This window comes from Hylobates moloch, unplaced genomic scaffold (genome assembly GCF_009828535.3).
Source record: "Hylobates moloch isolate HMO894 unplaced genomic scaffold, HMol_V3 SCAFFOLD_8, whole genome shotgun sequence".
Classification (NCBI taxonomy): domain Eukaryota; kingdom Metazoa; phylum Chordata; class Mammalia; order Primates; family Hylobatidae; genus Hylobates; species Hylobates moloch.
The window spans coordinates 53,824,818-53,840,810 of NW_026652283.1; the positions used below are offsets into that span (position 1 = coordinate 53,824,818).

General features: G+C 37.7%; 1 protein-coding gene across 5 annotated transcripts in view; it reads right to left on the reverse strand.

The window, feature by feature from the left end:
• CEP350 (centrosomal protein 350) overlaps nucleotides 1-15,993 on the reverse strand; it is a 168,221-nt gene that overhangs the window by 135,881 nt on the left and 16,347 nt on the right. The window lies entirely within an intron of this gene.

Here is a 15,993-nt window from a genome sequence, read left to right on the forward strand (position 1 = left end):
GCGACAGAGCGAGACTCGGTCTCAAAAAAAAAAAAAAAAAAAAATTATATTATGACTACTTCACACCCATTAGGATGTAAATAGGACAGGCTACTATCAAAAACACACAAAATAATAACAGCTGGCAAAGATTTGCAAAACTAGAACCCGTGTGTGCTGTTTGTGGGAATGCATGATACAGTCACTATGGAAAACACTGTGGCAGTTCCTAAAAAAAGTAAAATTAGAATTACCGTAAGATCCAGCAATTCCACTTCTAGATATATGATATGGTTTGGTTCTGTGTCCCCACCCAAATCTCACCCTGAATTGTAATCTCCATAATCCCCAAGTGTCATGGGCGGGACCAGGTAGAAGTAATTGGATCAGGGGGGCAGTTTCCCCTATGCTGTTCTCATGATAGTAAGTGAGTCTCATGAGATCTAATGGTTTTATAAGCGTCTGGCATTTTCCCTGCTTGCACTCATTCTCGCTCCTGCCACCGTGTGAAGAGATAGGTGCCTTCTGCCATGATTGTAAGTTTCCTGAGGCCTCCCCAGCCATGCAGAGCTGTAAATCAATTAAACATCTTTTCTTTATAAATTACCCAGTCTCGGATAATTTATAGCAGTGTGAGAATGGACTAATATAGTATACAACCAAAATACTTGTGGAGGCTCAAGGAACTATTTGTACAACCATGTTCAAAGCAGCATTATTCATAGTAGCTAACGTGGAAGTAGCCCAAGTGTCTATCAACAGATGAATGAATAAGCAAAATGATATTTATGTATAAAATAGAATATTATTCAGCCTTAAAAGGAAGGAAATCTGATATGTGCTATAACATGAAAGAATCTTGAGGACATTATACTAAGTGAAATAAGCTAATCACAAAAAGACAAATACTGTATGATTCCACTTACATGAGACAGTCAGAATAGTCAAAAACAGAGAGACAGAAAGTAGAATGGTGGTTGTCAGGGGCTGGGAAAAGAGAAGAATGGGGAGTTACTGTTAAATGGGTTTCAGTTTTGCAAAATGAAAAGAAGTCTGGAAATGGATGGTGGTGATGGTTGTACAACAATATGAATGTACTTAACACCAATGAACTGTACACTTAAGAAATGGTTGTAATGGTAAATTTTATGTTATGTATATTTTACCACAATAAAAAAAGGAAAAAAATTATATCACAACTCAAAGGGAAAGATCATGATCTGCCTATGGTTAGCTCAGTGATAAGTAATACTATATTTTCCTATGAATATAGAGGAACTAGTCTCTTATAAAAATCATGTAACAATACAGAAAGTTTGAAAAATATAAGAAGAAAAACTCATTACTCCCTAAATCTTAATACAATCATTAATAAGTAATTTTATTACTATCATCAATGTAACTTCAATTTTGTGCCCTACTTTACTTAACTGCTGGACATTTGTGGTGGTTTTAAAACATATCCAAAATTTCTTTGATACTCCTTTCTTCAAAATGTGGAAATTAATTATTCTCCCATTGAGTATGGTGGGACTTAGAGACTTATTTTAAACTAATATCACATGTGGTGAAAGTGACAATATGTGACTTCTGAGACTAGGCTATAAAACGCATTCTCCTCTCTCTTTGGATCCAGGTGCCATGTCCTAAGAACAGTCAAGCAATCCTATAGATGTCCATGTGGCAAAGAACTGAAGCCTCCTGCCTACAGCTATGTGGGTGAGCTATCCCCTTGCAAGTAGATCCTCCAGACCAAGTCAAATCTTCATAGGACTACAGCTCTACCTGACATCCCTGACTGCAACCTCATGAGAGACATTGAGCCAAAATCACCCAAATGAGCTGCTCCCAAATTCCTTACATACAGAAAGTGTGAGATCACAAATGTTTGGTGTTTTAAACTGCTTAAATTGGGGTGGGAGGTTATGAGTTAGACAACAAGAGATAACCAATACAATATTATGTCCCATTTTCTCTATTACAAATAACACTGAAATGAACATATTTGTATTTATGAATTTCTGCTTATTTGGTTACCTAGAACAGTATCTGCAAAGTGTGCTAAAACTGCATGAAAGAATGTGAAGAACATGCTGCTCTTGAAATACAATGTCAAATTGTCTTCCAAGAAGGGCCTACCCGTTTCATAAATATCTTCATATTATCTATTCTTTCTACTTTTGCTGATTTAACAGGAAAAAAATGTATGCTTTAATTTGAATTTGGTAGATGCTAGCAGGATTAAATGTTCTGCTCTATATCTTAACCTTAGTGCTTCATTGGTGAATTATCTTTTCTATCCTTTGCCCACTTACCTACCAGGATCTTAATGTTTTTCTTATCAAGTTAATGAGTTATTTGCCTTACAAATATATTAAACCTGCCATATTTGATAAACATTATTTTCTCCACTTAGTTGTATGCAGAGGCAGTATAGTATGTTGAATATTAAAAACACCAATTTAAATTTAAGAAAAAGAAGGGCTCACCTATTAAGTCCAAATATGTAAAACTAAAAGGTATGGTTAATTTTTAAGGAAGTTAATTTAATCTGATTTATCAGTGTAAATAATCCTGATTTATAAATTTCCTAGAAAACACCTCAAAAGGCCGGGCACAGTGGCTCACGCCTGTAATCCCAGCACTTTGGGAGGCCGAGGTGGGCAGATCACGAGGTCAGGAGATCGAAGACCATCCTGGCTAACACGGTGAAACCCCGTCTCTACTAAAAATACAAAAAATTAGCCGGGTGAGGTGGCGGACGCCTGCAGTCCCAGCTACGCGGGAGGCTGAGGCAGGAGAATGGCGTGAACCCCCGGGGCGGAGCTTGCAGTGAGCCGAGATCGTGCCACTGCATTCCAGCCTGGGCGACAGCGAGACTCCGTCTCAAAAAAAAAAAAAAAGAAAACACCTCAAAAATGTTCTAAAAATAGGGCCGGGCACAGTGGCTCACGCCTGTAATCCCAGAACTTTGGGAGGCTGAGGCAGGTGGATCACCTGAGGTCAGGAGTTCAAGACCAGCCTGGCCAACATGGCGAAACCCTGTCTTTACTAAAAATACAAAAATTAGCCAGGCATGGTGGCGCACATCTGTAAGCCCAGCTACTCAGGAGGCTGAGGCAGGAGAATTGCTTGAACCCAGAAGGCAGAGGTTACAGTGAGCCAAGATCATACCACTGCACTCCAGCATGGGCAAGAGAGCGAGACTCCGTCTCAAAAAAAAAAAAAAGTTCCAAAACTAAAATTTTTTCATAGATTATAGAATATGGCTCTAAGAAAAGTAACCAAGTTTTCTGAAAATAGAGGAGCATGGTAGAAAAACAACATTTTATCAACCATAAAACTTTAATCTGCCAACACAGTTTAAGAAATTAACTCATTTTGGCTGGGCACGGTGGCTCACGCCTATAATCCCAGCACTTTGGGAGGCCGCAGCAGGTGGATCATGAGGTCAAGAGATCAAGACCATCCTGGCCAACACAGTGAAACTCCGTCTCTACTAAAAATACAAAAATTGGCCAGGCATGGTGGCAGGTGCCTGTAATCCCAGCTACTCAGGAGGCTGAGGCAGGAGAATCGCTTGAACCACGGAGTCGGAGGTTGCAGTGAGCCAAGATCACGCCACAGCACTCTGGCCTGGGCGAAAGAGCATCTCAACAACAACAAAAAACTCATTTTCCTTTTGATGAAAATATTTTTAATCTAGCCAACTGAAAAATTAAGCAAACATCAGTTATATTACTAGAATATCTGTCAATGATTAGACAAAAAATTTCTTTGGGCAGATATCTTTTTGCTTTAAAACTAAAATAAGTGCTGAAATATATAGTGATTATCAATTTTCCAATGGAAAGGATAGATTAAATAATCAAAAACTACATATGTGTCCACAATCTGTATGTCTTCTTAGCTAACACTAAGGCTGAGACAGTACAAATGAGTAAACAAGAGAAAATTTATCTGCTTCAAAATAAATACCCTATTAATGGGCAATCATCTTTAATATAAATTACTAAATATTAGAAGTATGACATTTATGTAAAACTTCATACTATAGAGTATCCCCCACTAATAACGAGAATGAATTACAACTACATGCAAAAAGATAGTTGAATATCACAAACATGTTGTGAAGAATGCCAGAAACAAGAGTATGTACCATATAGTTCCATTAAATAAAGTATAAAATAGGCAAAAGGAATCTATAGTGCTAGAAGTGAGGATAGTCATCACCCTTGAAGTGGCTAGAGAGGTGGCTGAAATTGGAGCAAGGAAGTGCTTCTGAGGTACTGCTAATATTCACGGATTTGGGTGCTGATTTCAAGGCTACGTTCAGTTTAAGAGACTTCATCAACTTGCACATTTATGTGCTTTTTCAATGTATATTATACTTCAAAGGATTTTCAGATAACATGAATTGTGCTGTTTTAGGTTTATAATTCTAGTTTTTGAGGCTTTTTTAAGAGACAAGGTGTCACTCTGTCACCCAGGCTGGAGTGTAGTAGTGCACAGGGCTCACTGCAGCCTCAACCTCCTGGGCTCAGGTGTTCCTCCTACCTCAACCTCCCAAGTAGCTGAGACTACAGGTGCACGCCACCATGCCCGGCTAATTTTTTTTTTTTATTTTTATAGAGATGAGGTCTCACTATGTTGCCCAGGCTGGCCTCAAACTCCTGGGTTCAAGAGATCCTCCCACCTCAGCCTCCCAAAGTGCTGGGATCATGGGTGTGAGCCACCACATGCAGCCTATAATTACATTTTTAAATCAGTTTTATGACACCTATTCTCATGAAGCACCTGAATTTGCCAATAATCTCTCTTTCAAAATCTTTGGTTATCCCATGCCCTGTAAGTGAATATTTTAAATATAATGTATTTAAGTTGGTCTGTTCTTTATGTAAGAATACATTTTTTAAATCACCATTTTTGTAGAAACTGAAAATTGAATTAGTGAAAAAAGTGCAATAAAAAACTTACTTATAATAATAAAATAATCTATCAAAAGGTTTCCTATCTTTAAAGTATAAATCCAATTTGCATAAGGCCTTTTTCCCAACCACTTTTAAGTGTTTACCAAGTCAAACGGCTTGGGGAATAATGAAAGTACCTTCCCAGTTAAATGTTTTAGAGATATCATGACAATAACTTTATTCTACAGTCATATGGGAATTTTGTATTTATTTACTTGTTGGACATTTGTGCATTATCTTCTGTCTATTTAATTTGCCAAGAATTAAGAGATGGACAAAAATTCACTGGAACTACTGAATTTTTGTCCATTTCATATTTCTAAAATATTTAACTTCTAAATAACTTGATATTATTATTTGGTATATAAAAGTTCATGGTTATGCTGTCAATGGATTTTACATTTCATCAATAAAAAATGACTATGTTTATCCCTAGAGAAATGTGTTTTAGTATTTAATTCTACTTTGCATGCTATTAATAAAAAGCAAACATTGCTTTATTGAATCTGCCCTATCCTTTTAATTCTAAGCTTTCTGGATCACTTTCTTTTAAACATATATTGTATATAGAAAATAGAATTTTTTAACTCAATGTAATAATATTTGTCTTTTAAGACTAAGAATGAGGAGAGTAAACTTGCATATCAACAGCTTGTGCTAACAATGTTTTTTGAGTACCTACTTTGTGCAAAGCATTGTGTGTTATTAAAAAAATTTAAAAAGAATGGTCCTTACAGATGAAAAAACTGAGAGAGAGAGAGAGAGAGAGACAGAGAGAGAAAGAGAGAGAAACGGTTCTGACCTCTACAATCTCACAATCTAGTACAAGTATACTTAACCTAGTAATCCATGAACGAGCTTTCCCTCTAAGATCTGAAACAAGACAAGGATGCCTACTTCCACCACTTTTGTTCAACATAGTTCTGGAAACCTTAGCCACAGTAATTAGGCAAGAGAAAGAAATAAAGGGCATCCAAATTGCAAAGGAAGAAGTCAAATAGTCCCTGTTTTCAGACAATATAATCATACATATAGGAAATCCCAAAGACTCCACCAAAAAAACACTTAGAACTAATAAATGAATTCAGTAAATTTGTAGGATACAAAATCAACATACAAAAATCAGTAGTGATTCTATACATAAATAATGAACTACCTTAAAAAGAAATCAAGAAAGCAATCCCGGCTGGGCGCGGTGGCTCACGCTTGTAATCCCAGCACTTTGGGAGGCCGAGACGGGCGGATCACGAGGTCAGGAGATCGAGACCACGGTGAAACCTCGTCTCTACTAAAAATACAAAAAAATTAGCCGGGCGTGGTGGCGGGCGCCTGTAGTCCCAGCTACTTGGAGAGGCTGAGGCAGGAGAATGGCGTGAACCCGGGAGGCGGAGCTTGCAGTGAGCCGAGATTGCGCCACTGCACTCCAGCCTGGGCGACAGAGCGAGACTCCGTCTCAAAAAAAAAAAAAAAAAAAGCAATCCCATCCACAGTAACTACAAAAAATCTGCCTAGGAATAAGTTTATCCAAGGAGGTAAAAAATCTCTACAAAGGAAACTGTAAAACACTGATGAAAAAAGTTAAAGAAAACACACAAAAAAGAAAAACATCCTGTGTTCATGAACTGGAAAAATTAATATTGTTAAAATGACCATACAACCCAAAGTGATCTACAGGTTCAATACAATCCCTATCAAAATACCAATGGTATTCTTCACAGAAATAGAAAAAACAATCCTGAAATCCATATGGAACCACAAAAGACACCAAATTGCCAAAGCAATCCTGAGCAAAAAAAACAAACCTGGTGGCATCACACTACCAGATTTCAAAATATACTACAAAGCTACAGTAACCAAAACAGCATAGTACTGCCATAAAATCAGACATATAGACCAATGGAACAGAATAGAGAACATCCATGTATTTATAGCCAACTGATTTTTTACAATGGTGCCAAGAACATTCACTGGGGATATCTCTTCAATAAATAGTGCTGGGAAAACTGAATATCCATACGCAGAAGAATGAAAACAGACCCCCATCTCTCACGTTACACAAAAATCAACTTGAAAGGGATTAAAGACTTAAATATAAGAACCCAAAACTATAAAATAATTAGAAGAAAATACAAGGGAAACAGCTCAGGGCACTGGTCTGGTAAAAGATTTTATGAACAAGACCCCCAAAAGCACAAATAACAAAAGCAAAAATTAACAAATGGCATTATATCAACCTAAAAAGCTTCTGCACAGCAAAGGAAACAATCAACAGAATGAAAAAACAACCTACAAAATTGGAGAAAATATTTGCAAACTACTCATCTGACAGGGAATTTATATCTAGAACATACAGAACTCAAACAACTTAAGAGCAAAAAAAACACCCCAAATAATCTAATCAAAAATGGGCAAACACAAATGGTCAAGAAACATGGTTTTAAAAAGCTCAACATCACTAATCATCAGGGAAATGCAAATCAATACCACAATAAGATATCATCTCACTCCAGTTAGAATGGCTATTACCAAAAAGACAACAACAAATGCTAACATGGATATACAGAAAAAGGAACTCTTATATACTATTGGTGGGAATGTAAACTAGTATATCCACTGTGGAAAACAGTATAGACATTACTCATAAAATTACAAATAGAACTGTGATATGATCCAGCAATCCCACTACTGCATATTTATCCAAGGGAAAGAAAATCGGTATACTGAAGAGATATCTGCACTTCCATGTTTATAGCAGCATTATTCACAATAACCAAGAAATGGAATCAACCCAAGTGTCCGACAACAGATGAATAGATGAAGAAAATATGGAACTATATCCTGCCTATAAGAGACTCACTTTAGATCTAATGACAAAAATAGACTGAAGTTAGCAGGCTGAAAAAAGAAACTGCATGTAAACAGTAACCAAATGAGAACACGGGAGGTCACAATTATATTAGGCAAAATAAATTTTAAGTCAAAACTATTCACATTTCCATAAAAAAGAAAAAATACATAGGCACAATGGAATACCATTCAGCCTTAAAAAGAAAAAAATTATGTCATTTACAACAACATGGATGAGGCTGGAGGACGTTATGTTAAGTTAATAAGCCAGGAACAGAAAGTTAAACACAGCATGTTCTCACTCCTATACAGAAGCTCATAGAAGAGCTCTTCTCATAGAAAAGTAGAACAGAGGTTAGTAGGGGCTGGGAGGGGGGTTAAGGGGACTTAGGAGAGAGTTGTTAAAGGATACAAAATTACAGTTAGATAGAAGGAATAAGTTCTAGTGTTCTATAGCACTGTAGGATGGCCATAGTTAATGAGAACATATTGTATATTTTCAAGTAGACAGAAGACAAGATACTGAATGTCCCCAACATAAACAAGTGATAAATATTTGAGATGATGGATGTGCTAATTACCCTGATCTGATCACTACACATTGTATCAAAACATCACTATTGCTCAATGAATATGTACAACAATTGTGTCAATTTAAATTTTTTTTAATTTAAAAGATAAAGTTAAGCATTCTGTTATATAGTAATAAGCTTGTCACAATATTCTACTTCCATAATGGAAGATAGCCAAAGTTCTCTGTATAGTCATGCACCATGCAATGATGTTTTGGTCAACACAAACCACATATATGATAGTGGTCCCTTAAAACTATATTGGAGCTGAAAAATTTCTATTGCCTAGGATTTACTATACCATACTTTTTATTGTTATTATAGAGTGTGCTTCTGCTATTTACTAAAAATAAAAATACATATTTTATACTTATTTTATAAAATACATATATTTTTATAGACAAAAATATTTTTAAAGTATAAAAAGTAAAAATATAAAAATTTAAACTGAACAAAAGCTTACAGAATAAGGATATAAACTATTGCTGTACAGCTATATATTTGTTTTAAGCTAAGAATTATTACAAGAGTCAAAAAGTTTTTAAAAAATTAAAGTTTATAAAGTAAAAAAAGTTACAGTAAACTAAGGTTATAACTGAAGAAAGATTTTTTAATCAACTTAGTGTAGCCTAAGTGCACAGTGTTTATAAAGTCTACAGTGGTGTACAGTAATATCCTAAGCCTTCAATAGCCTTTTGGACTGCTTTATTTTCTGAGGCTTACTGTCTGCCAAAGTCTAAATTTAAATGATCTTCAATTATCTGCAAATAGCTTTCTTCTTCACATCAAGTGGTATAAGAAATAATATAATAAACACCCATGTAGCTACCTCTCGGTTTAAGGAATAAATTATTACCAATTTGGCTGAAGTCCTCTGTGTATCTCTGCTCATACTCATCTCTCTCCCCTCATCCAGAAAGAATAAGCTCTAGCCTGAACTCAGCATTTATCATGTTTATCTTCCTTCAACTCTAACATTTTTCTAAAGTCAAAAAGGCGGCCGGGCACGGTGGCTCACGCCTGTAATCCCAGCACTTTGGGAGGCCGAGGCGGGCGGATCACGACGTCAGGAGATCGAGACCATCTTGGCTAACACGGTGAGACCCCGTCTCTACTAAAAATACAAAAAATTAGCCGGGCGCGGTGGCGGGCGCCTGTAATCCCAGGAGGCTGAGGCAGGAGAATGGCGTGAACCCAGGAGGCGGAGCTTGCAGTGAGCCGAGGTAGCACCACTGCACTCCGGCCTGGACGAAAGAGCGAGACTCCTTCTCAAAAAAAAAAAAAAAAAAAAAAAGTCAAAAAGGCCACCTTCTCACTAAGCACAAAACAACTGATCACAAATTATGCCTTCAAAATGTTCCCAAAAAGCTTTGTTAAATGAAGCTGTGTAAATACTAAAGATATCAATCACCCATAGTCCCATAGTCCTTTTCTCTAGGGAATTACCCCTACCTACTACTGTGATCCACAAAGACCTGCCCCTCACCCTAGCTCTAGCTGACTGGATAAGGACTAAGGAAGTGACTCAAAAGCATCCTATCCAGTCCCCAGAAAAACAGACTGCAGAGTTTTGGAATTGAAAGGATAAGCAACTGAACATGACCTATAAGGAGCCAAGCTGAAAAATACAATGAAAAACAAAGAGGAAGATCAAAGAAAAACAAATAAAAAAAAGTGGCCCCAAAGAAAAGCAAAAAGTGGTCTTGTTCTTGACAATTTTCCAGTTCCCATAATGCTAGTACCTCATTTTCTGCTCTTGCATTCTTTGAGGCCTCTCTGAAGTCTTAGAACAAATTTCCCTTTATTTGAGTTTCCTTACGGGGGAAAAATAAAAGATAAAAACCCACAGAAAAAGAGGATCCAACAAAATAGTATCATTCATTTCAAACCTCTAAATCATGTACTTAGAGAGAAAAAAGCTATTAATGAAAAATATATTTGAAATTCATTTCCTGTATTTCATTTCTTGTATTTCTTACATTCCTATATATATATATATATATATTTTTTTTTTTTTTTTGAGACAGAGTCTCACTCTGTCGCCCAGGCTGTAGTGCAGTGGCGCGATCTTGGCTCACTGTAAGCTCCACCTCCCAGGTTCATGCCATTCTCCTGCCTCAGCCTCCCAAGTAGCTGGGACATATATTTCTTAACACATTTTTTGTAGCATACTGGAAATAAATCTCAAATATACTACAAAAAAATGTGTTAAGAAATGTACTGTTTTTAAGAGAGAGAATACAGAAAATACCCCAAAATGAATGACAGCTCCTCTCAGAGATATGTGCAGGGTTTTCTCTGGTCATCAGAAAATGTTTTTTTTTAAGCCCACTGATAAAATGTTGCTTTTCTCTTTCACTTTGTTATAAACAGTCCTTCAACTAAAAAGTCTATGTTTTTTAAACCAAAAATTGGAGCATAGTCTAAAAAGCTATTTTTTTTCTGATTTACAGGCTTATTCTTACGAAAGTCTTAGAAAAATCTAAACATTACAAAGAATTGTATCTGTTTAGAAAACCTAGGAAATATGCCTACATTCTAGTAATACAACTTTCCAGTCAACAGGCATACAATACTAAGTTATTAATATTTGGGATCTTAAACTTCCACCTTAAAACTCTCACTACTCTTGGGATTCGTAAAACATATTTCTCCTGCTTTCCTTGCCTCTTGATTGTTTTTTTCTCTTACCTCTCTTAACTCCTGATGGGTTCTCTACTTCTGTCTAATTCATCAATGGTTAACATTTCCAAGGCTTTTTCCTGGGCCTCTTGTTCTCTAGCTCCTTCTCCCCAGGCAACCTCACGTACTTTCATGGCTTTAACTATTTCCTAAATGTTATATTTCTTCCTCAGATCTATTTCTGAGCTCTAGATGCAAGTTTTCGGTCTGTTAGATGTCTGTCACCAAGTACCATTGGCACCTCAAATTTTTCATGTTCAAAACCAAATAAATTCATTATCTATCTTCAAAATTTTCTTCTTTTACTCTTAATAAATTGGATTAACATGCATCCAATTCATGTTTGACATTCCTATCTCTCCCACATTCCATCATATACTTAGTTACCATATCATTTATACCTTTGTTTCTCTATTATATGTAAAATATGCCTCATACATAAAGCTGTTTGTAAAAAAAAAATTAAGATGTTTCTCTAATTTATTTCTTTCTTCCCCTTGCCTCTGTTCAAAGCATCATCTTTAGCTTAAATTATGGTAAAAGCTTCCTAAATTATCCTACTCCTAAATCCATTCTCCATACTGCAATCAAAGTTATCGTTCTAAAACAGAACCTAGCAATTCTGATTTTATAACTCTTCAATGACTATCATTTATGGCATAGAGCTCCAAACTCCTTAGCATGATGGACACTTGGAGACCTTCACAACATTAATTTACAGTCTCACCTTTTTATTTTTGTTTTTTAAGCAAAACTGTGTAACTACTTTCCTGTCCAATAGGTGTATCTAAAGTACACTCTCTGAATATCCAGAAAATTTCATTATCTCCACATTGTCTTTTCCTAATTTTTATCTGGCAAGAATGTCCTTCAAAGCCAAACTCTAATGTCATCTCCTGTAAATCTTTCCCAAACTGGCTCTTAATAAAATTAGTACTTCAATTAGTACTTCTCTGTTTCCTATAGTACTCTCTTCATTTTTTCCTTTTCTTTTTTTTTTCTTTTTTAGAGACACGGTCTTGCTCTGTCACCCAGGCTAGAGTACAGTGGTGCAATCATGGCTCACTGTAGCCTGAAACTCGTGGGCTCAAGCGATCCACCTGCCTCAGCCTCCTGTGTTGCTAGGACTACAGGCATGCGCCACCACGTCCAACTAATTTATCTTATTTTTTTAAGAGACAGATCTCTCTTGTTGCCCAGGTTGTTCTTCAAATCCTGGCCTCAAGCAATCCTCCTGCCTTGGCCTCCCAATGCACTGGGAATACAGGCATGAGCTACCATGGCTGGCCTCTGTTCATTTTTCATAGTTCTTGTCATTATATATACATACACACATACATATATCACACATAATTCATTCATTCAATGAACATTCATTGAGCACTTAAGGCTCACAATCAGGTAGAGGAGACACACACATAAACAATTAGTATACAATATAATGAGTGCTATAATAGAGTTACAAATAGCATATATGTATCAGTCTCCCCACAAGGTTGTGTGGTCCTTAAGGACTGTATCTTCTTACCCATCTAGAGATCAACAGAACCTTCAATGAACAGATGAACAAATGGCAGCATTAGAAGCTGTTATGAGCTCCATTTAAACAGAAAAAAATAGGCCGAGCACAGTGGCTCACGCCTGTAATCCCAGCACTTTGGGAGGCTGAGGCAGGCGGATCACAAGGTCAGGAGATCAAGACCATCCTGGCTAACATGGTGAAACCCCATCTCTACTAAAAATACAAAAAAATTAGCCGGACGTAGTGGCAGTTGCCTGTGGTCCCAGCTTCATGGCAGGCTGAGGCAGGAGAACGGCGTGAACCCAAGAGGCAGAGCTTGCAGTGAGCCGAGATCGTGCCACTGCACTCCAGCCTGGGCAACAGAGCGAGACTCTATCTCAAAGCAAAATAAAACAAACAAACAAACAAAAAACAAAAACCAACAACAGAAAAAATAAAGGAGAATCAAAGGCAGAGCTGCCAGTGGAAGGATGAATGGTGAAGAAGGAGGTATGATGGGTCAACAGAAGCATTAAGAAACATGGTCTCAGAAGCAGAAGAGGTAGTTAAAGGGCCAGGCTGCAAAACCACTCATAAGAAAGAAAGAGGAACAATTAACATATTTATCACTATGGCAGTAAATGAGGGGGAGAAAAAGAAATTGAAAAAACAGAAAATGAAAAGAAATGAAAAATAAGGAAATGAAATTCACATACTATTTTGCAAGTAGCCTGTAAGAATACATAGTAAAATAAAACTACAAGGAACACACACACAAAATTTGACCCGCTGATAACAGGGCAAAGAAAAGCGCTACAGGTAATCACATAATAAGCTAAATATATGATGTCATGGAAATAATGGGAGCCATTTGATAAAAGCATGTCATCATTAATGTGCAATAAATCAGAAAACTGGAGTAAAAGATAATGCTACTGCTCTATCACCAAGTAAAAGCCTAATTATGATTACACTAAAAAAAGGTATAAGAAATACATATAAATGTTACTGGATACTCATTTATACACTCACTGACAGGAACAGGGTGATTAACAGTTAAACTGGAACAATGAAACATTGCCATCTAGATTCACTGAACAGCAGAAACTACTCAGAAGGGAAGACATTTCTCAGCTACCCATGCAAAGCAAAGATTGACTACTAGGTCTATGGCTTCAACCTCACAAAAAAATGTTAGTGTTTCTTAAAAGGGAATGATGTACATAGATTATTTGCGGGAATTACTAGAGGGGTACCACTGCTAATTATTAGGCTACAACTTAGCAAACATATTTGCCTTGTTAAAAATGTTGTGCCTATTGGGGCCGGAAGCGGTGGCTCACGCCTGTAATCCCAGCACTTTGGGAGGCCAAGGCAGAAGGATCACGAGATCAGGAGATAAAGACCATCCTGGCTAACATGGTGAAACCCTGTCTCTACTAAAAATTAAACGGGTGTGGTGGTGGGCGCCTGTAGTCCCAGCTACTCGGGAGGCTGAGGCAGGAGAATGGCGTGAACCTGGGAGGCGGAGCTTGTAGTGAGCCGAGATCACGCCGCTGCACTCCAGCCTGGCGAAAGAGTGAGAAAAAAAAAAAAAAAAAAAAGTTAAATACACTCAGTGTCCATTTAGACTCTGACTCTTCAAGCAACTCCAATGTGGTTGCCATCCCCATTTCTCCACAACTCTCATTAAAATCACCAAAAACCTCTTCATCTCCAAATCTAATGGGTATTTTCAATCCTCAACCTACTTGACCTCCTGGCAGCTTCATTACAACTGACCACTCTCTAAAAACACTCTTTTCGGCCGGGTGCGGTGGTGCGTGCCTGTAATCCCAGCTACTCAGGAGGCTGAGGCGGAGAATCGCTTGAACCAGGGAGTCGGAGGTTGCAGTGAGCTGAGATCACACCACTGCACTCCAGCCTGGGTGACAGAGCAAGACTCCCTCTCAAAAAAAAAAATAAAATAAAATAAACAGCACTCTTTTCCCTTGACTTCTATACACTACACTCCATACATACATTTTCCATACATACTCTTTTCCCTTGACTTCTATACACGACACTCCATATATACAATACATACATTTTCCCACTTCTCTAGTTCTCTTTCTCAGTCTCCTTTACTAGCTAGTCTTTCTCCATATGCCTTTTAAACCTTAAAGTTCAGGAGGATTTGACCTTCAGCTTTTTTGCTTCTAATACTATACACTCTCGCTGGGCGACCTCACTCTTGCAAAAGGCTTTCAAAACCACCTACATGCCAATGACTACCAAAACACCAGATTTTACCTCTAATATTCTAACCCCCATATCAAACTGCTTATTTAGAAATCTGAAAGGCACATCAAACTCACCATCTCCAAAAGCCAGCTCGATTATCCCACAAAACACAAATGAGGTATTCCTTATCTCGGTCATCCAGCTGCATAAACCAGAAACAACTACAAGAAAAGGTGACCTCAAGAAGAGATGACCATATGACCTGTAAGGTTCTTTTCTACTCTGAATTTATAATCTATACTACCAGTTCTCAAAGTGTGGTTCAGGGATCTTTGAGCGTCTCTCACACTCTTTCAGGAAGCATCTTTGAAATCAAAACTATTTCCATAATAATATTAAGCCTTTGTCTTTTTTTATTCTCATTCTCTTATGAATGTACAATGGAGTTTTCCAAAGGCCAAATGACATATGATATCACAGCAGACTGAAATGCAGACAGAAGCAGATATGAGAATCCAGATGTCTTCTATTAAACCAGACATTAAAAAGAGTTGAAAAATGTCAAACAATGCCACTCACTGCTTTTGACTGTTGAGATACAGTTAGTTATTTTTCATTTAAAAATGTTAAGCCCAGGTGCAGTGGGTCACGCCTGTAATCCCAGCGTTTTGGGAGGCCAAGATAGGAAGATTGCTTGAGTCCAAGAGTTCAAGACCAGCCTGGACAACATAGTGAGACCCTGTCTCTACAAAAAAAAAATTTTAATTAGCCAGGTGTGGTGGCATGCACCTGTAGTCCCCGCTACTCAGGAGATTGAGGTTGGAGGATCACTTGAGCCTTAAAGGTCAAGACTGCAGTGAGCTATGATTGCACTACTGCACTCTAGCCTGGGCAATGGGGTGAGACCCTGTCTTAAAAACAAAAAAGGCAGGGCGCAGTGGCTCACACCTATAATCTCAGCACTTTGGGAGGTCGAGGCAGGCGAATCACCTGCGGTCAGGAGTTCAAGACCAGCCTGGCCAACATGGTGAAACCCAGCCTCTACTAAAAATACAAAAATTAGCTGGGTGTGGTGGCATGCGCCTGTGGTCCCAGCTACTTGGGAGGCTGAAGCAGGAGAATTGCTTAAACCCAGGAGGCAGAGGTTGCAATGAGCCAAGATTGCGCTGCTGCACTCCAGCCTGGGCGACAGAGCAAGACTCTGTCTCAAAAAAAAAAA